The following is a 23077-nucleotide window of genomic DNA, read 5'->3' on the forward strand; positions in this document are numbered from 1 at the left end:
GGACTATGAGGCTGCGCCTATCACAGATATAGGTTCAGTGAGTGGGGGAGGAGAACTCTCACATCTTCTCCAACCAATTTGGAAAGATGGAACTAGATGTTGAGGACAATTTCATTAATGAGGAAGGAGTGGGAGGATGTCATTAATTTGGTTATGGGAAGGGAAGGAACACAAGGCAGGGCTGCCAGCCTGCCTGAGGGAGGGACAGGAGTGGGGAAAGGAGCTGGATGGGGCTCCCAGATGGACGTGGCAGGCAGAAAGTGCACCAGGGAAACTGGCAGGGGAGCCCTGCAAGCCACATCATTCAGGCTCTGAGATAAGGTGATTACTGCTAAAGACTAAAAGGATGGGAAATGTGAAAAAGTAGTTATTGTTATGTGCCTTGGAAGGAACTGGAGGAGGCCACAGCGTATTTTGTCATTGGCACATGGCCTTACGGAGTGTGGTTTGCTGTTTTCATACAACACAATTTACCACCAGCAAATTAGTTTCCTCGTGACTTACTTTTTTTTACAAGACACTTAGCAGTGGGCAGATGGCAGATGTGCTAGGCCTGCTGCTCATTATACTAATTGCCAGCCACAAAGGCCTCCCATTAATGCTCCTGCTCCCCTGCTTGCAATAGCCCAACCCTGTGTGCAGCCTGCTTAGTCTGTGAGGAGAGTGGCCTCCTGCGAGTATGTGTTTTGTGTGGTTTTCTTATCACCGCTTGGTTCAGCTTCAGGCCCTCTTGGTACATCCCCTTCTGAAAATAGCACATACAGTTTCTGGCTTGGGAACATGAGCATGTTTACCCACATATCCCAGCCTTCTGCCTGTGCTCTGCCAGGCCTTCACTTGAGACAAGTGCTGTGTCAGCCCAGGAAAATGACTGCCCAAGGAGGGCTCCTTGGGCTGGTGCTTTGCCCAGTGGGCTCCATCCCTTGGGCCTGAAAGACCTCAGTTCTGCTGGGACCTGAAAAATAATACCTTATTGCACTTCTACAAAATAGAAAAGTAGGATGTTTAGGTGGCATTACCCGCTCCCTGAGTTGTTTTTTACATTTGATACCACAAATGTGCTCTTCCCCTCAATGCGTTTGCCCCAAGCCCTCCTGAGCATGAAGCCCCCCAGCAAACTGCTTGTTTCAGTGGGAGGCTGATCCCAGAGTGGGTGCAGGCAGTAATTAGTACTCCAGGGGACTCCCCTCACTGCACGCTTATCAGAGGACACTTCAACAGAAGCACATTTTATGCTATGTTTTGGATCTAAGCTTTCACAAGTTAACAGAGTTCATATATAAATGCAAGAAGAAGGAACAGGGAACAATATTCTGAGGTGTTGATTGTGAGAAATGTATTCAGAAAAGCATCTGTTCACCCATTAAAAGCTGTTTTGTAAAGGCTATACAAAGTCTGCACAGTTCTAGCATTGGTTGTTTGTCTGGCAAACTGATAATGCAAAAATTAACTTGTTTTGGCTACAGGTTGGGGTTACCAAGGCTGATAGTGCCTGCAAGACTGGTGGCAGAAAAGTCAAACCGTCTTATGTGCAGGTTCACCTGGGGATCCTCCCCTTAACCTAAAGAGAGCAAAACTGGAAAAGAATGGCAGACACAGATCAGAGGTCCCACAGCTTCCTCAGAATCCTGCCAGCCCTCAGCATTTTCCTTCTCCAGCTGTGATATGGAGTATAAAACCAATCCATTTCAGTCATCTGGAGATAAAATCTTTCCAGACAAATCAGAAAAAAAATAACGATATTTATTCTCTCACCTCTGAATATAGAACTTGGCCAACATGACTTAAAGCCAACACAATAAAAAAAAATCTGGGAAAGGCAAGGCTTGAATTTTGTTGAGTGTCTTTGTCATCCACTGTTGCCTAGGTATCCATATTTAAAATTCAAAGGCTTGTTTCTAGAACTTATAAACTGTAGAAATAAGCAGATTCTTTAAAGAGAAGAGGACTCAGCTTTGCTTTGATACATTTACTTTGTTGTGCTGATTTGGACATTCATGGTCTAGTGATGACATAGGAACGTGGATACCCTGCAGGAGCGTTTCCCTTGCTTGCTTCAACCAGTTTTGTATGCCTCGCTCTGCATGATCACTGGCACACGTACACTGATGGGTTTGTTCTTGCCACGTTGAATGAGAAACGGCATTCCAGACTGCACGGGATGAGTCAGCGAGCAAGCGGCTCTCCTACCCAGTTTGGATGAGTCGGGTTGTTCTCATTTCCACTGCAAGGGAAGAAGGAGCGTGAGCCATCCTTACCCAGGCAAGGGAGAGCTATGCTGCACATGCCCTCACACCAGCCTCCCAAAACAAGGCTGGCCTCAGGAATTGCCATTCCCTGACTCAAAGCTCCAGCTCAGGCACAGACTCTGCTTTTGTGATGCTTTGTGACATTTTGTGACCTGTGAGAACCCATTGGGATGAGGGCCCTGGTTTTACAGCACAGCAGCCTCCAAAACCCCTGCCCTTGGTTTTATATCTTTGGAGGAAACAGCTGCTGCAGAGGATGTCAGAGCCCCACCGCACCAAACACAGGCAGATGTCTCTCCTCCTCTGGAGGTGGGATGCTCCAGGCTAAGAAGGAAAAAACATGAGGGAAATATAAAAAGAAGAGGGATGTTCACCTGTTAACACAACATGTCAGGAGGCATAACTTCTGGACTTCGGGCCAATTTAATGTTAAGATTCAAATAGACAGTAGCTATCTAGAATATCAGCCATATGTGCTTGCCCCTTAGCCTCATTTGACTGAAGCAGCAATAGTGCAGCATTTCTGATCAAGAAAGAACTTTTCTTGAAGGGCACAGCAGTAATGAAAATATTTATTCCTTATGGCCTATGGATGCATTTCATTACCATTTAGTGATACCATAGCTGTAACTCAAGAGAAAATTATTTTCAATGTACTGTATGTCTACAGAGATCTTTAAGCTTACTCTAGAATTTCTGGTCTGAATTTTGTCAAATTTATCCAAATCCAGCACTTTCCTTCATCTAATTTACCACAGAAGCATGTGGATGTGTCTTTAGCTGCATAAACCTAATTATGCTCATGCAGCCCCCAAAACCGACAACTAAATTACCGTCCCAGAATACTTGCAGAACAAAGCTTAAACAGAAGTGTTGCAGCTTGGTTTGTTGGACCAGCAGTTTGAAAAGAAAGATTGTTATGCAAATTCCATTTGGAAATTATTAACATGAGCAATGCTGGAGAACACAATCCTTTCATTTTATTAAAGGGACTCCACCTTATTATAAACACGTTCTGTTTCTGGTTACATTATCATAAATAAATGCAGGTATAGGAGGTATTTTTGGTAGAGTAGACAGGTTGTTGAAGAAGAGTCTTTCTCATATAGTGCAGTCACAAAAGAAGTATTCTTTAAAATCCAACATTGATTGTAAGTGTGATTTCTTTCCCCTATAAAGCTGCAAGATTGTTGCTCTGGAAGCACTTGTTTTCAACAGAAAGTTGGCACTGTTCATAAATGAAAAAACACTGAAAATTAAAGATACCTCGCTCCCTCCAATGCCATTCACTTTATATTAGCTGCCTGAAGTCACACAGTCAGGCAAGGTCTGAAATCTCATAAAACCTACAACCCATGAAGAACTGTTGCTAAATAGGGGTGGTGCAACATATCATGAAAGAGCTAATCTCTCTCATGGTTGTGACTTTATTTGCTTGCAAATCTTTCACAGCTGCAAGAATAGATATACCTTCAAACTAAAGAAGGGTGTGTGTATGTTTTGGAAACCGAGGCAAGGACGTATTGAAGATGTAAGTCTTCTTTATATTAGTTGTTGTGTCTATCTACAGGGGTTAAACTGTCTATCCCAGCTGAAATTAACATTTCTTATATGCTGTTGACATTATTTATACTTGTTTATCTGTAGCATAGTAACACTTTGAAAAATTAATCAATATAAATCCAGTCCTCATAGAAGAACATTGGCACGAACTTACGGACAACACTGATACACCATCCACTGATCTGAAAAACAAAGCTCAAATTTTTGGAAACATGGATAAAGGCCATTATAATAATTTGTTAAGTGGTAGAATATGGAGAAATGTTCGGCTTTTCCTTTCATTTCTAAAGAATCTACAAATTAACACCCAACAGATGTGAAACGGTAGAAAACAAGTTGTTTTAAAAAAATACAAACCATATAAGTTAGAGGGAGTGCATGGGAAAAAAAATGAAATAACTACAGCAAATGCAGAGACATGAACGTGCATTTCTTAACAGTAGTCACTGGCACATCTGCCTTCGAAAAAAGCATGCAGTGTTCCCACTAACAGCTGTCTCCTGGCTTTTTCTACCAGTAAAGCAGAAATTAAGTAGTGAAGTTGTAAAACTAGAAGAATTCAAGAAAAGTAAATATGCAATGAACTCAAAAGGCTGGGGTTTATTTATTGCAGATAAGGGTTTTCCCATAGGAATTAATAGAAGGAATGGAAGAGTGGTGTCACATTTTTCATGACAAACAAAAAAGCCGACAAGCACAGATTTTTGGCATGACATTAGGCTTCAGATTTTGAACGGCCCTTTTCACTGCGTGGAGAGACAATAATCCTAGTGCAATGTGAGCCAAGTCCCTGGCATGCTGCATGATTTTCAGCCATCGTCTCATTCCACCCCACAGTCCCAGCTACTGTATGACTTGGTATGAAATCTCGGTCCCTTGATTCGCCCTGCGTTCCTACAGGGAAACTAAGGAGCAGTGGTGAGTGAAACCAGGAAAAAATAAAAATCATTTTGGAACTATTTTGAAGCATTTCTCTGAGTTTTTATGGGTAAACAGTAAACTCATGACTAAGAGATGGTTAAAACATTGTCCTTGGCCATAGTCATATCTAAACCCCTACTGTTGGCTTTCAATTTATGGCCAAAAAGCATCCTTCTTGCTGCCATTGCTGTATTTCCTCTCCTCCTTCATGCTCCTCATCTAACGAGTTGTTTTTTTTACCAATATCCAAGCAGTGGTCCATCCCTGCTGTGTTGTGTCCTCCTCCAGGCCATGGCCAATGCACATGTTCTGCATTTCGTCCTGCTCTTCTCACCGGTGGGACACCGGTGAGGTAGCAGCAGTCTCCTCACCCCTGGGGGACCAGGAGGCACTGCACGCTCATGCCTGCGCAGTGCCTTGGGCTTGAGGTGAAATACCTGTCTGAAGTGCACCCCGATGAGCTCTGCGGGAGGACAGTCTCCTCCCTGGCTTTGGGAAACTTAGCACTGAGTCATGACTTTCCACCCCCAGCAGGCTCTGTGGCCTTCCCCATCCTGCAGTGCTGTGCTGTGCCAATGGTTATAATCAGGACCAACACTTCAGGGCTTCAGACCATTACCCAAGGGTCTGAGAGAGACCCCCTTCTTCCCATCCACCACCTGGCTTTTGAAGGGGAGGAGGGAATTACGCTCGTGGGACGAGTCCTTCCCAGAGAGGTGGCATTTAGCTTAAGTTCAGCAAGGCTCATAGAACATGAACTGTTACCGCCAAAAAAGAAAAGATGAATTGTTTTACCCCATGCCTTTTGATATTTATATGGTGCAGCGAAGGCCTTGACTTTGATGGCTTTGAAGTTTTTCTGCTTCAAGAGTGTCTTTGTTTTCTGCATGAGACATTTACCTCTTGTCTAGCCTTGAAAATGCTGGTGTCTGGCAAGTTGGAAAAATTACAACTTCACAAGAGCATCAAGATTAAGCAATTAGGAAGGAGAGGAGCTTTAGAAAGCTTACAAATTCCTGCAGCTGGCTGCAGCCATGAGAATATAAACTTGTCCAAGCTTGGAGTCACTTACAGCACAAAACTGGTACAAAAGAGCATAGGTGCAAATGTGAAAAAGCCCTTTGTTCAATAATTTCTTGTCTCAAATGCCTGCTCTAACGCAGTGATGAATTAACATTTAGTTGGGTGCCTCTGTGTAAGTTTATAAACCACGGCACTTCTCAGCACATGGCAGCTGGGGTTCCCAGCCGACCAGCACCTGCAGATGCAGAAAAAAACCTGTCTGGCTTCACTGCTGTTATGACATTACAGGAAAAAAAAGAGAGTTTTTTTTCTCTTTCAAGTACTTGCATTTGAACTTTTAAAATGCACCAAACCAGATGATTACAAAGAGCCACAACACCACTTTAAAATATTTGTCATGGTATGTAACCATTAAAATCCATTTGAATGCTCCATACACTTACTCTGTTTTTCCTATTTCATACACAGTTTTAACAGGAAAAAAATCGTGGATTCTTTTTATTATTTTATGGATTAATTTTTTTTCAGCTGAAAAAATGGTTGTAAGAAAGAAAATTGCCTTTTCAGAGAAATATTGTGAGAGCTGAAGGGAGAGATCCACAGGAACACATGTGCAATGTTAACACGGCATTAACTCTTTCTGGAATGAGAAACTTCATAATTACTTGTTCTCTATTTGTTAACAAACCGCATTCAGATAAGTGCAATCAGTCCAGAGCTTCATTTACATCAGAACTGGGTAGGTAATGGGGAGAGGCATGTGTGCACATGTGGGGGGCAGCGGGGTCACTTGCACGCCTCCTGCGTTCCAGGTTCGTTTTGGCCTCAAGGAGAAAGCTCCAGGTAACCAAACTGAGTTGGTGTCAGGTGTGGTCTTTTCTGTTGGCTTCTATTTATAGTTACCACAGGATAGAAATTGAAGCAGAGGGACAAAACGCAGAGTACAACAGTGAGAATGCATTAATTTGGGTTGTTTTGAGTGCATTAAGTTTGGGTTGTTTCGCTGCAGGAGTGGTGTGAGAGACCAGGGCAGGTGCGCACAGACTGCTAAGCCCATCTGCCTCCTCTCCTGCACCAGCCTTACAGAGAACAAACGATCCCATAATCTGGAGAAATGTTGTTGGGGAGATTTCCTAACTCCCAGGGGACCGTTCAACTCAATGTTGGGCTCTTCAGTGTGCCTCCACAAACGCACTGCTGCTGGAGTGAGGTGGGGATTTCAGGAGGCTGGAGAGTGCTAGGAGACGTTAGCAGACACGAGGGAACATGCTGACAGCGTTATTCCTCTCTGCTAACAGCAGCATTAGCGCTGGTTAAGCTGTCACAGTATGCTCGCTAGATCTCCTATTTTGCTCCGGCACCCATCAGGGCTGTTAACATGGCTTTATCCACCCTGGTGGATAGCAACTGGTGAGTAAGCGAGTCCAGCTAAGCGGTGCAGGCTCGTTTCTGCCGTGACTCCTCTGCACAGGAGGCCACACACTGCTGCTGCTGCGCTTTGCAAAGCTCAGCCAAAGACCACAGTGCAGCTCCCTGGCCAGCTCCATCAGACATCTGCTCTGCTGACATTTCTCCCCTCTTAGCTCAGAGAGAAACCCCAATAAATCTCCCTTGAATTCAAATTCACGGTTTCCAGAAATTGGTTCAGTCAGCAATGCCTGCGCACCTCATGCCCAGTTTATCCACATGCCTCCTGGCTCTGCCTGTGCCTGCAGAAGCCAGCGTGCTTCATAGCCCCAAGAGCTAAATCCCATCGCACCGTTCACTTAGTCCTTTGCCACAGACATTCCTCATCCCTTCCCCTGTGCAATATCCTTGCATGATGCTTCCTAGCAGAAATAGCCATAAAACCTGTTGATGAATTAGGGACTGTGCCCCCAGTGCCTCGTGGAAGCAATAAAGAAGCTTTTTGTAATTAGTAACAACAAGCAAACTTGGTTAATAGGATGGGAAGGCAATATTGAGGAAATTTCTAGTTCATTAGTGGAGTAAGAGCTCCTTGATCATACTGCTCTCACCTAGGCTTAGTCAAAGAATGAGACAAAGATGTTGAAATTTCTACTAAAAATAACTGATTTCAGTAGTATTCATAAAAACATTTAAATTGCTTAGCAATATGTGTGAGTGGATTTTCCTGTGTAGCCAAAATTAATAAACCTTATCACAACACCACGATGTATGTGCCCCATGGTGTATGCTTTGTGTGACCCTTTGCTGGTGGTATCACAATAATCTTTCATGATACACAATATTAAGTAAGTGGTGCTCGTTCATCCTTCCCTTTAACACAAAGATTAAGAGATTTTCAGTTGTCTGTGGGGTCGAATATTGCTGTTTTATGATGCCTGTAGCCAGGCACGCAGTAGCCCTGCTGCGAGACCTCTGCCTTTATCCCTGCAGATCTAGGGCTCTCTGTGGGTAAGGTGAGCAGAAAAGCCACATTTTTCCCTTTCAGACCTCACATGAAATTGAATTTAGCCAAACAGCCCAAAGCCTGATGTTTCTATCCTCTCTACAGCCACTTGAGACGTGCTTCCAGTGTATTTTTAGTAAGAGTAATGCGGTCGCCCTGCACCGACCAATATTTTGTCACATCAGACCCTGTCTCCCCAGAATGAGGAATAACTGGCAAAGCTGTTAATAACAAAGGGCAGCTGTTCGCTTTTGACTATTTTAAGGGTTAGTCATTTTCTCAGCCAGCCTGCAATTCTAACTAAACAACGCAAAGATTTCTGTGTTTCTTGCAGACCTACAGTAGGAATGCTTTTGGCCACTTGTATGATCTAAAGGGTGGCTTTTATCGAAGGAGAGCTTGCTGTATCAGCTGCTTTTCTGACTAGTTTAAGGTCTCATTCCCCGAAGCACTCCCCAGGGAGCCTGGTCGCCACCTGCACCCCATCATTACTGGTCCCAGAGGATGCACTCAGCCCAAATCCCAGGCTCGGTGTGTACTCCCAGCCCTGCTCCCCTGGTGCAGCTCTATTTATTTTGTCCTCTGCCCTCAGTCAGATCTCTGCTGTGGTGACTTGGAGGCAGAAGGGTCGGGTTTGTACAGCCAAAAGCTAATTAATTAGATCAATCTCTTGAGGCCTATTTGTAAGGGAAAAACACTTTCTAGTATTAATTTGCTTCAGTAATGTAAATGGTGTGTTTCTGGCTCTGAGGTCTTGGTCGCAGTTTGCATTATTTTCACATGTCCAAGAAGATGGACCAGTAGTACACCCGACAGCCAGGTTTAGCCTTTGAGCTCCTACTGCCTCATTAATCTTGGTGCTATGGCTCAGATCTAAACTCTTATCTGTTCCTATCTCCACTAGATACTATTTTAATTTTAATTATAAAAGTCCACTGATGCCAAGTAACGCTGTACATTGTGCAGCTGTTCAGGCTAATATATCATAAAAACCCAGCCTTATCCACGCGTCTTGTTAACTCCTCCTTCTCTGTGGATCTTTCTGCTGTTACTTGTGCTGCAGCCAGATAATGAAAGCAGTGACTGCACCTCTGCTGCACTTCTGCCTTTGGATCTCCAGAATAGGAGCTTTGGCTCCTGGCCCCATCCCGTGCCAGCATCGCATTGAGCAAAGGAGCTCCACCACGCCACCAGCAGCAGAAGGGCCTCCCAGATGGAGGAGCATGGGCAGCTTGGCTGAGGCTCTGGGCAAAGACACTTCTGGAGGCAGCACCCAAACAAATGCTGCCCCGTACACAGCTCCCTGAGACACGGTCTTATGCTGCCTACCAGGCAAATTAATTTTAAGTATCTCACCCTGTGCAAACTTACTTCAGGAACAGACTCCTGTAATAAAACTGTACTGGCAAGGAGGTAAACATGAAGAAAACAGTCTTTTATGTTCTGGTCTTTCCCCTTCTTCTGCTTTGTGTCTTTAGTTCAGTGAACATATTCAGCTTTGAAAAGCCAGTTATCAAACTAAAATGAAACATGGGGTGGAATAGGACAAGAAGTACTTTTCCTAGCTACTGACTTGTACCTAGCACATGTTCTGGACTGTTCTTAATAACTTGAGTAGCACATAAATGTAAGGAGTTGATAACCATAAAGATTAATACCGTAAACCGTAAAGATTAAGTAACTGGAAAGATTAATACACTTGATAACTGTAAAGATTAATTTCACTTAGAGAGAATAATTGGGTTCTGGGAAAAATGCTGTCTTTCTACCGCTTATTTGCTCTGTGTGATCAGAATTCAGTGTCTGCTAAGAGTACTGAGTGGCAAACCCTCAGTGGCAGCCGAGGATCCGCTGCTATTCATCAAGTTCAAAGTCCTGCAGAAGGAGGGACATGAAATACAATGTGGTGCTTGTGCCACGCCGAGCTTTGGTGTCTGTCAATTACCAACCTGCCAAAAACATCAGATGTAGTTTTACGGATATATAAGTTAATTTTTAAACAGCTATGCTGTCTCGTATGCCCTGGTCTGTGGCTGAATGAAGCTCACAGAAGGCCTGTCTCCTGCATGAATGGAAACAGAAGAGGTCGATACCGGTACCTCAAACAACTGTCAATTTACAGTAGGAGACATCCATCAGATAAAATGATTAAGAGATCAGCTTTCCAAAGCATGACCCCGATCGGCCAGCAAAGATGCAGAGTGTGGGCACTAGTATGAGTGCATCTGTCAGGACATATTAGCTCTGAGAGATCATTACCCACCCTAGGGAGGAAAATTAGCAAAGAAAACCATCCCTCCCCTCCCCCAGTTCTAGTCTGAACCATGTAAATGGGATTTCCAACAAGCAGCAGGAGGAAACACAGCAAAGCTTTTCCTTACTGCTGGACAGCCATTCACTTTCCAGACCTGTTCCAACAGAAACAGTAAAGTTTGGCAAGAGTTCCTTTTTTTTTCTTTTTTTTTTGAGAGAGAGCTTATCCTGGCCTCCCCGGCCTGCCTTTTGTAAGAAGTGGGTTTGAAAGACCTGCGAGTTACTCCTTCCTTTTGGTTTTGAGGTCACTTTCCCTAAGCAGTGATAGCTTTCAGTTCAAATGATGCAAGAAAACATAATTAATAAACTAAGAAGGATTTTCATTTTTCTGTTTTATTGTTGTTGTTTCATTACTAGTTCAGATCCCTGGTAAAAGCACTTCTCATACCAGAGGCTGCCTCTGGAAAGGCTGATGTCCTTAAATGAAAGCACAGAGTAATATTTAAGGGGTGGTATATCTGAACCAATCCTATTTCACAGGTAAAGAGGTAAGGGTGAAAAACTTCCACTAATTCTAGATACGCAGTTCATGGAAAAAAAGGGTCTGATTTTAAGAGAAGACATTATCTCACTGAACGCCAGTTTCTTATTTTTACCCATTTCATTTTTTCTTCAGATTATTGTTTCAGACCTTGATATGCAGCCCTGACTGTTGTCTATGACATACAGATCAAAGTCTTCTGTGGTGGAGAGGATGGCTTCATTGCTCATTTCTGGGTCTGGTAACATCCTGAGCTCATAGGAGGTGTAAAGTTTTTGGTAAGAAGATGGAATTTTTGGCACATGATGTTGACAGATTATATCTTCTTTTGAAAGATCTTGTTAATGTAATTTTCTTTTCTGTATGTTTTTAATAGGGTGATGCTTTTGGAACGTTTCTCTTTTCATGTACTACATTGGAGTATGTATAGAAAGGAAAAATATATCCGTGTCATACAGTACAAAGGGGTGTTTCTTCTACTTGGTGACAAACAGACAGTGGTAATGGAGAGAGGTAAGGAGAGAAAAATCTTTGAAGATAAAAATTTAACTTTTATGCCCCAGTTGTGTACCAGAGTGAAGGTAGAAGGAACAAGTGTGTGTGAAAGCAGAGCACTCAGGAAAATCTTTGACAAACATCCTGGGAAAAACCTTGGCTCTGCTGAATGACTTTTGCTACCAACTTCTACTAGGTGAGTGGTTTGCCAGCTTGTCCTACAGTTCCTGCTGCTAACTACAGGGCACCCTGGGGGTTTATTTTTAAATAAATCCCCATCTGCATACTTGCAAAGGTACCTTTTACAGTTGGAATCCAAGCTGGAATGAAATCTGGGATGCAAGCACAACATGGATCTGGGGGATTTTGTAGAGAAAGCCAGACTGTCCCCAGTTGCCATCTGCATCCCACTGGTGGTGGCAAAGCTGAGCATATCGCTGCACTGTGAATATGGCTTTGTGCTAGGAAAGTCGGCTTACCTTGAACATCTTTTCTTTAGAAACTGGGGGTGGTTCTGCTGCTTTTATTTTTAGTTCATGCAAAACTCTCAGACAATAGTTTTTCAAGTGGAAAAGAATCAATTCTTTGAATAAAAGCAAATCAGAAAATAGGCCTGGCCTTGCTTCTTTTGGCCTCTGAGCTCTCTTCTAGTCATTCTTCTGAGAATGAGTAATGCTGGGTGTGGAAGCTCACATTTGTCAATGAGACTGTCTTGACTGTGAAGAAACAGAACTGTAGGTTAATCCGAGGCACACAGCAAACCAAATAAACAGAGCAGTGGTGGTAGATACTGTGAGAACAGAAAATGAAGTTTCAAGGCAAGAGACGAAAGTTCAAACTGAGGTGACGCAGTTGCTGAGTGTTTACCTTGGCCCAGCGTGCAAGACTGTGAATAATATAGTGTATTAATACACTGGCATGCTTTCAACCATCACTGTTTCAGCAAGAAGCAATTACAACCTGCCACATGTTTCAGAAAGTGAGATGCTGCAAGGTAACATCAGCAGCAGTGTCCCTTCAAGCCTGGTTCATGGATGACTGAAGATAAAGGAAGGTCCTCCACTGGCTTCCACAAAGATTAGCTCAAGACCTATGGACATATGAAACACAAAACAGCAAGCATCTGTCACCTCAACAACATGGAGATGACAGAATTCATTCAGATTTCATTATCTGTGTTCAGCCAGGTGTTGCATTAATGCAAGTCTGTGCTTTTGTTCAAAAGATATTCCTCTGGATTCTCCTTCAATGTCCAGGAATGGAAAACGTGTACAGTTTTACACCTCCAGAAGTGGAGGCCACTTTGAAAGCACCCCTTCCTTCGCAGCATTTTTAGCTCTTTACTCTCTCTCACCAAATTACATATCAGGAAGGACTTCCATCTCCATGCCAAAAGCTGTAAATCACAGGGTGCCTGATCTTATCGCTGCAGAGCGGCTGTGAGACCACATGCTGGGCCATCCACGGCTACTGATGGGCCCGATCGCTGTGTGTCGTTGGCAGACATTGCTCTTCTTCTGAGAGAGGGGAGAAAAAACTCAACATGAAAGTGAAGAGGTTGAGGCTGCCTTTTAATCCTTTGGCTGCTAGCTGATTTTTGTTGGACAGGAACACGAAAACAAAGGAAAGCCTCAGCCCAAGGCTGAGATCTTTGGACCAAATTCACCCTGGCACAAAGCAAGAGAAGCTCCCTTTGAGAGCTGTACCTGCCTGCACATTCTGTGAAGTATTTCCGTCCTGGAGGTTTTGCTCACATGCTCTATTGAAGCAAGCTTGCTGCTTGTCTCCTCTTTTGGCATCAGTCTGGGAATAGGAGAAGATAAAAACTTCCAATCTTTGGTATGAAGGAGCAAAAGGAGCAAACACCTGCAGATCTCAGAAAGGGGTGAAGATGGTGTCCCCATTGCTGCATGCCCCCTGACCTGCTGGGTCTGTCCCATGGCCATCCCGTGGAGGAGCAGCCCTGGTGTCCAACGGTCCTCCTCTGCAGCCCTCGCTTCCCTCTGACGACCTCCATGCAGGGCACGGTTGTGTCCCAGGGGCAGCACGAGCATGGGCCGGGACAGCAGGATGACTTTCTGCAGCAGTGAGGGCGGACCTAGGGAGATAGGGCAGGGACTTCCTGCGTTTTGTCGTGCTGCTTTTCCTTAGAAGTCTGTCAGAAAAACACAGTCACAGAAAAAAAAATATGGTGAAAATCTGTAAGCGCGTTTAGGTGCTGAGGTAGGGGGTGCCATGGAAAGGGGAAATCCCTGGAGATGGCTTAGCAGACTCAAATGGCACAGCAAACGCTTTCAGCATTTCCTTGCAAAATAAAGCAGAAGAATTGCTTGAGCTACTGGCAATGAAAAATTTATTTTAAACGTTTAACCTCTTTCCTCTCGGTGATATTTTCTACAAATATACTCAATTGTTTATGATTTCCTCTTTTAAATTAGCCCATAAATGTTTTATATGAACACATTTCAGCTTATGCATGCTTGTGAATGCTGTATGCCTTTAGCCTTGAGTGTTTGCTTACACTGATTTGCTCCGTGTTCTCATTGCTCATCTAAACAACAGAAGTTATTTTTCATCTGTACCATAAGAGTGAGCCTGCACAGATGGAAAGATCATTTGTTACTATTTTGCTGAGAACATACAAGTGACCACGTAAGAGATCCACATTTCAGATAAGAGGGAATGCATTTATTTCCCCAACATATTTTTAGGCTGTTGTAAACCTGTTGCCCAAGGAAATCGAAGCACTCCCTGCATTACATTAATTCTCACAGAACTCTAGTGTATTCTACCAACCTTTTACAAATAAAAAACCGTAGGATCAGGAGGACATCAGTGATTTGCCTTGGCTTACACAGAGAGAAGTTGAAGAAAAGCAAAGAATTGAAGGCATATCTTGCAGCAATGGAATATTCTTTAGCAGCGAAACCATTCTCTACTTTTCCAAAATGCTGTCTTCTGATATATGATGAAAGAACACAATAAAAATTGGGGATTGTTATTTTTCCTTTTCTATTTCTACAGTTGAATGGTGTGAGATTTAGATGTAGGTCAAGCAGTAAACTCTGCTTTGTGAATTCATCCAGTACTTACCCCATCTGCTTTTCCAGAGGAATAAAAACAATGCCTATCTGTCCGTCTGCTTGTGCTGGTGTACCCTCTTAATTTTCACTTTCTTCAGAAGTAATTCCTTTGCTCGTATTTCACTAATCGAATATGTTCTATAGATCAATTTTCATTACATTGCATTTCTGCCTCGCTGGTTATGAGGAATGAGCCATGAACTGTAGACCATATCTCATCCTGGCCAGGGGAGATAATCAAAGGGATAGCTACATCTGCTTCCTATACAGTCTGATAATTTTAAGCAATAATCTCTTCTTTTTCTCTCTCCCTTCTGACCCCTGTGAATATGACTTATTTATCAGAGCTTCAAATGAAATAGGAGGAGGGAAAAATAAAGCTACAGTACCATCCTGCAGCTCGCATTAATAACTTCATTCATCGATTCTCCCTTGGATTCAGAACTGCAGTAGAGAAAATGACGTTCCTAATCTTTTAATTAGAATTTTTTAATTTGACTCTTGTGAAGTTACACTTGATAATATATAGACACAAGTGGGACACTTAGCAGAGGGAGGTCCTGTACAATTTATAAAAACTGTCAAGGAGCCTCTGTTGGTTCTTAATATCTTTTAAGAAAAAAAAAAGTGTGTGGAGGAAGAAGCCCTGTTTCATAATGCTGCCAGAGACTTGTCTGCAAATCGGAATGGTGCAATCTATTGTACCTCAAGATTATCAGAAAATAGCTGTGGATACGTTTATTATCTACCATCTATTCTGGACTCTTTTGGCATATCAGTGTACTTGCTTACCATGCAATATCGCTCAATTATTCAGGAATCCCAAATCCTTCAAAAAGCATGATCTTGATTTAAAAACCATAAGATTAAAGGTGTAAGGTTTTTTTTCTGTTTGGTTGGTTTTGTTTCTTTTGTTTTGTTTTGTTTTGTTTTGTTTGTTTGTTTCATTTTGTTTTACTTAATTCTGGGAACTGAACATACAGGCTTCAAAGTCCTGAGTACAGAAATGTCCCCCCTTTTTCTCCTACTGAAGGTTTATGTAAGATCACAAGAACAGATACATTGGATCAGATTCAAGGTCCAGCTAGACCAGGATCCTGTCTCTGTCACTAACAAATATTGCACACTTTGGGGAAGAATATAAAAATAGGCAGTAATGTAGCGACATTCTCCTAATATAGTTACCAGCCTTCTGTGACTGCAGCTCAGGGAATGCCTGGACCAGCGTTGGCACCTCTGTGTTCAGTGGCCCCAGAGGATTTTTCTTCCATTAATGTATTTAGTCAATTTTAACCCTTTTTAGCTTTTTGTGTCCATAACATCCTTCGGTAATGAAGATCTACAATTTAGAAATTTGTTGGATGAAAAACACATTTGTTCTTGCATCTGTTCTGTCTGACACCTAGAACCTGCATATTTTACCCCCCCCCCCCCCCTTTTTTTTTTTCTCCTGGAAGAGGGCAAACAACCACTCTCATATGACTTTTTCAGTGTCACTCAGGACTTAATTTGCCCTTTCTTCTAGCTACAGAGCACATCTATTTGTCACTCCTTGAGCAGAAGTTGCGCCACGTCCTTGATCTTCCTTGTTGCCTTTCTGTGTAGCTCTTCCTCTGATGTTATATTCTTTTAGAAGCAAGTGTGGGGAGAAAAACCAAATCCAGATGCACCATGGATTTATGTATATATTATGACATAGTAATAAACAGCTTAATAGTGTGAAATGCAACAAAACTGGCAAGAGTTAGCAACAAAGAAAGCGGAAGCAGTACTGCTGACTCATTAGCAATAGAGGACAACACACAAAATCTAGTTTAGATGGTGCTGTATAAGCATTTTAATTGCATTTGAAACTTCATTTCCATGAATTAAAAACCATATACTTGTTAGAGAATCATTGCACATGTTGTAGAAATTTCAGGTCTTATGGAAATTATAAAAATATTAGAAACTCCAGTTTGACATGTCAATTTTAGATCAACCTGTACTGATCACCCATCTAGGGTTTCAGTCTCAATTTCTGCTTTCAATTCCTCAAACTCTGGTAAAATTCCCAAGCTTCTAAATTAAATGCTTCCAGTTCAGCTTTGGCCTTTCAATATAAATGTAAGAACTAAGAAAATGGAAAAATACGGATTCTTTTTCGGAATGTTTTCAGTAACTTTTCAGTATATCTGTACCGCTGATGTTCTTCCATGCCAAAAGCTGAAATTTGTCGTGGCATAGCTCCAGTTACTGAGAAGGGCTTTGAATGTTTGGTAGAATCGATTGTGTGACTGATTTAAATCAACTTAGGGAGGTACCACCACTGCACAGGAGTGTTCATGCCATATAGGTGCTTGGACAGACAATGTCAATGTCAATGTCATTGTCTTCAGACAGTGAAAGCCTTGCAGTCAATATCCACAATCTGAACGTGGCTCACAGGGGTAGCAAGCCAGGGGCCTGGCAGGGCTGGCAAGAGATTGTCCTTGAGATGTGAGGCCATCTGTAGAGGGGAAGACCCCAGCCCTGCAATGCAATTCCCGGTCACTTTTGCCTTCAGGGTCTTGCTGCTGTGTCAGCCCCACTTCCTAACCTCGAGGTGCATTGCACAGCCCGAGGATGACAGACATATATATATATGTGACCTATACCTCTCTCTTGGGTTGTTGTCTGTTTGAAACATGAAGAGAGCTGGAGGACAAACAGAGCACGAATGTGTGCGTGCAAAGAACAGATAGCCTGCTCCAGCTCAAGCACAGCAAGCCAGGCCACGACAAATCTTATCTTCCTTACAATACTCTGTATTTCATGACGCTCAAGGAAGCTTACTTTTGTGGACAGATAATTTTTAAAAGGTAATAGGGTCAGATGTAGAGGGGGATTTGAGAGTTTTCTTTTTATTCTTATTATTATTTTTATGTTTACTTCTCACAAAGCCATGGAACAGTAAAAAGCAATAGCTACTGTTATTGTGTGTCTTTCTATGAAGCCTCATTAGTAGCAGGGCATCTGTGGTGCAAAGAGCTGTGAGTACTATTTGTTTAACTTAATCATTAAAATCAGCCTCTTTCTGGACAATTTGTAACAAACATATCTCTGTAGTTCTCCTCTTCCTACCTCCTACCACTGCTACTACTGGCTTTGCTCCCAGACAGTTCTCCTCTTCAATGCAGAATGTGTCCTTTACTGCAAGTCAAAAGCAACACATCCCAATAACTAAAAAATATTTGTTATGGTAATTTTGTTGCTGTTGTTGTTCCTGCCTAGTTTGAGTTTACAACGTATATTCTGTCTCCACTATAGCTATACTCATATTCAAACTTTCAGCCCAACAGGAAATACCACAAAAGAGTTATATTTCTTTGCCTGCAAATAAATAATTAAAAACAGAATGATGGTTCCAGGAGATGAGAATTATCTGACTTTCTTTATTATCATCATCAGAAATTGGAGGCTGTTTGAGAATACGGGCCAATGTGTTTATACATGCCAAATCCCAACAAAATTCTTGAGTTATTTAGGTGTCTCCTTTGATTTCAGGATGTTAGAAAACTAATTGCTTTTGAAGTAAGTTTAAATAAGACTTGAGGAATTAAGTTCTTATTTCTGGGAACTCGGTTCTTATTGAAACTCCACAGGCAAGGGGCTTGGTGATTATTCTCGGCTCATTTGGAAAGCTCTGTTCATTTTTTGCTATCACTAGAAGCTGGGGATGCCAGCCCATCAGTAGAGGATGTACTCAGATGGAGGTTTCAGTTCAGATCAGTAATGTGGCCATCAGGTTCACCAGGACTTTCCTCTGTGTAGCCACTGCCTGCTTCTGCAAGGAGAGCCAAACCTGTTCCAAGGATAACTCCCCCTGCTAAACTACTGCCAAAACATTCAGCTCATTGCAGAATACAGTCCATGACAATTTAAATATGTTGTTGCCAGAGTTTCTGAAGTGCTGTGCTACCCACTTACTCAAAACGAAGCATGACTGCTGTGCAGAGGAGAAAGGAGGCAGCGAGGCAGGACAAGAATACAGGGTATATTTTCTTATCATGACTAATAGGGGAAGCTGCTCTTTTGACATCCGCTGCAAGGCCAGAACTGCTGGAATCTGCCCTTTGTAATTCTCCAGACTCATGCTTTCCTGCATTTGTGTCAGCATTTCAAAATAAATTGGAAATATATATTGGAAATATATATTATATCCCATATATACTGAACTACATTTATCATCTCATGTTAATACATCTTTCTCCAGAGATCTCTACTATCTTTTTAAATATGATCACTTCCTTACTGAAATCTCTCTAACTGCACCGATACATGAGTTGTCAGTACTTCTACACAAGTTTCCGTCTCATAAAAACTGCAAGTCTGGGTTTTCAATCAAACTTTGAAGTCACAACTTTGATCAGCCATCATGATATAGACCTCCACTTCTTGTGTTACTGAGATGGTATGAATATTTATAATTTTATATAAATAAGAACCAGAGAGCTTTTTAAGTTCAGCAATGATTCTATTTGCTCAGGAGTCTGGTATTTCTTCCTTGTTTTCTTTTATGACTGTTCCTTGTATAGGACATCTAACTTAAAAATTCACTGTCTTTGTGGGAGAGAAAGTTGCTTGTGGAGGTAGGCTTTGCTTATGCAAATTGTTAAGTCCTCTGGGAAATGGTTTAGTCACTTGTCATTAGTTTCTTTATTTCCCGCTGTAATGGATGAACAGTTACTTGTTTGAGCACACATTTTCAAATGTATTATTTGATAAAAACTTACCTTTTATATAGAAAATCATTTGTGAACCACTCATAAAAAATCTACAGCTGGACAGGAAAATGTGTTTTTGTTCTCTTACTGTTAGTCACTATTATGAGACAAAGCCAAATATGCATACATGGATAGTGCACAGAACTAATTTCAGAGAGAACAAAGAAACACATGGTGGCAGGGTGAACAGTGTTAGGGTTTTTCAATGCTCTGCTGAGTAGGATATCCAGCCCCCTAGACTCTTCCACTGTTAGTTTTAGTCCTTACAGATTCACTAAGACCTGATTCAGCTCTGTAAACACAGTTCATTTACTTCTTACATGGCTTGTTTCTATGGTAATACTAAAACAGGAGATTTCTAATTACTTGTCATTCCTTATTTAGAAATACCAATGTCATAAACTGAACCATTTTGACCCATGATGCTAGTTAAGGGTATTACTTTACATACGGGTATCACAATGCTTCTTGCTGCTATGATTACCCTAAGCGACCTCAGCTTAGGAGGAAAAAATGTTCTTTTCAGATTAGGTGGTTCCCCACTTTGCTCCTTATTTCATTACTTTCTCTCCTGAAGGCAATGGGAAGAACAGTAGGGCTCTCTCCAGCATCTGTTACAGTGAGATGTGCACAATGTTTTCAATAAAAAATAATAATTTAAAAAAAAAAATCAACCTTCAAGTCAGACGGCCTGATGCAAAGGAAAACCACTGTAAAGGCAAAGTGTGCTCAAAATGAGTTTCAGCTCAGCTCCCTAATTATTCCCTCAGGGAGCAGAATTTCTTCCAGTTGTAATAAGATAAGTCTGGTCCTTCAAAGTGGGAGGTTTCCTGACTTTTACATGGTTTGGGGGACACCTGTGGAGGGTGAGGAGACCTTGCACAATGGCACATGGCCATTAGCAACCATTTTGTCAGACATTTGCTACATTTCCAGAGGCACTTTGGCAACTGCAGTTCCCATGGTGTGTTAGAGATACGGGGGACATGATTCACACTCTGTTAGGTACTATGTCTGCTCCGCGAGGTGCCACAGACAGTGTCTGCTCAGCCATCTGCTTCTGTCCCACATATATCACCACGATCCCACCTCCGCATAGGTGAAGCTTCCAAGGAAATGAGGTCTTCAGCTTCATGATACTGCTCCTCACTTTTGCAGTGTATTTCCCCTAAATCGCATCTGTCAGGTCCCAGCAGCTGGGAGCTGTCACCATCTACAGTGGGACTGTAATCTGCTTTCACTAAAAAAAGAGACCTATGTCGTTTTTACAGTACAGTCACCTTCAAAACATAGTCTGCTGACAGTCTGTTTGGACAGCTGCAAATGCCTCTCTGCTGTTTGATAACAAAGATTATATTAATCTTGAGGGGTTTGCCTCTTTTCTGACTTGTGCAATGGCCATCCAATCCAGAAATCACCTGGCATTGGGAAAGCAGCCACAGGCCTCACAAAAAGCTTTCACACTTGACAGACCCTGAAAGATTTAACCATCCCAAATTCAGCAAAAAAGGCAACCTAAGTAGCCAGGCTTTCACCGATGAAAACTTGTGCATAATGAATGAGAATATTCCCAAATCCTGAAAGTTTAAGGTCAAAGGTGAATCAGAAGAGAATCCCCCAAATGGACTTAGGCATCCCTCTGGAAATGAGGTATTCAAGAGAGCATCCTAACCAGGAAAGCATTTGGGTGTGGGCTTAATAGGAAGTGCATGCTTAAGAGCTCTCCTGTAAAGGACCTTGGTTGGCAGGTGCTATTGCATAAACCCTAATAAAGAACTTGCCTGTAGCATCTATTTCTTCAAATATTGCCTATTCACTTGGAATGAACACATTTCTCACCACTACCTGAATATGTCAGTGCTAGAAAATCTCCCTCCTGGAGAGAACCATTTTAAAAGACCATACGTGGGCCTGACCTCATGATAGTACCCCTTAAATTAAATGTGCTCTTAAAACTCATTCATTCATTCCTCTAACATGGTACATCAGGGCCACAGGAAGGTTAGATAAGAGGGATTGCTCTCCAGGGATAGTGGTAGAGTGGGCAAATATGTAGATACAGCTAAGAACCTAATTTTTAACGTTGAGACTGGGCTGAAGTAATTACCGCTTAATGCTGTCCTTCCCTGAGCCAAGCATGTTAGCTAAAATGCATGAGGGGAGAACTGTGCCAAAACATCTTGCTTTGGACCTACTAGAAATAACGTATTAGGACAGCAACAGAAGCAACTGATTATATCCTGCATGACCCAGGAACTGCTCTATTCAAGCCTACCTTTGAGAAATACCACATAAAAGGTGATGAAAATTGTATGCCCTTGAGTCAGGCTTGTCAGACTTACCCCCCTGCTGATTTATGCTTCACCATAAAATATTAAGAATGACAGTTGATATATCATATCACTTGTGTTCCACACACGCCATGTAAAATGGGCTGTGTGAATCCAACTGAACAATTTAATAACCCAGCTTACCACTAATGAATTTGTACTCTTTTTTTTTTTTTTCCTTTCTCAAGGCTTCATCAGGAAGAAGAACCTCCATAAAAGTACTGTACAATGTATTGATCAGAATACCATGTTGACAGACTACAAGGCAAAGCTTTCTGAGCCTCCTTCCCTCCTGAAGATCTGGTCTGCTCACCACAGCTATTGTAAGAGAGGGGTAATAGAGGCACTACATTTAATAAGGCCACACATCCTTTAAAGTGCTGTATGCCCTGTGGGTCGCACTGCTGTGTGTAAGGCTACACATTCATAGTATGAGTGGCGGACAGAGGGAACCATAGAACATCCTGAGTTGGAAGAGACCCACAAGGACCATCAAGTCCAACTCCAGGACCACCCAAAAATCAGACCATGTGTCTGAGAGTTTTGTCCAAATGCTCCTTGAACTCTGGCAGGCTCAGTGCTGTGATCACTGCCCTGGAGAGCCTGTCTCAGTGCCCGACCACCCTCTGGGTGCAGAACCTTTCCCTAACACCCACCCTGACCCTCCCCTGTCCCAGCTCCGTGCCGTTCCCTCAGGTCCTGTCGCTGTCCCCAGAGAGCAGAGCTCAGCGCCTGCCCCTCCGCTCCCCTCGTGAGGGAGCTGCAGGCCGCCATGAGGCCTCCCCTCAGCCTGCTCTGCTCTGGGCTGAACAAACCAAGGGACCTCAGCCACTCCTCACACGTCTTCCCCTCCAGACCATTCACCATCTTTGTTGCCCTCTTTTGCACACTCTCCGATAGTTTTATATCCTTCTTATATTGTGGCCCAAAACCACACATGGTGCTCAAGGTGAGGCCACAGCAGTGCAGAGCAGAGCAGGAGGGCTGTTAGGTTAAGCTGGCGTTGTTGGCTGACCTTAGCAGGGGTTGCCAGACCTACTTTTTCAGGTGTGGGGCATTCAGGCCTCCTATTGACTGCACAGTGCCTCCTGGCGAGGAACGGGTATCTGACTGGAGCTCTAGGCACATTGGGGACACTTGGGTTAAAAGGTAAAATAAATAAATATATCAACAAAACCAGTAGAGACAGGAATAATAGCAAAAGATTACTGTTTACTGAGGATTTCCCCAGAGGTTTCTAGATTATTTTTTTTGTAAATTTTGACCAAATACAAAATTCTGTGGGACTTGGAGGACAATTGGCCAGGGAAAAAATAAAAATAAAAATAAAAATAAAAAGAGAGAGAGACTGAAAAGGTTTGAAAAGCTGTGTTCCATCTAAGATGGAAAATTTGTATGAGGGGAGAAAAAGCCTGTCTTTCAACAGGTTCTACAAATTGACAGTCTAACCAGACTAATTGT

Source organism: Cygnus olor, chromosome 2 (assembly GCF_009769625.2).
Source record: "Cygnus olor isolate bCygOlo1 chromosome 2, bCygOlo1.pri.v2, whole genome shotgun sequence".
Taxonomy (NCBI): domain Eukaryota; kingdom Metazoa; phylum Chordata; class Aves; order Anseriformes; family Anatidae; genus Cygnus; species Cygnus olor.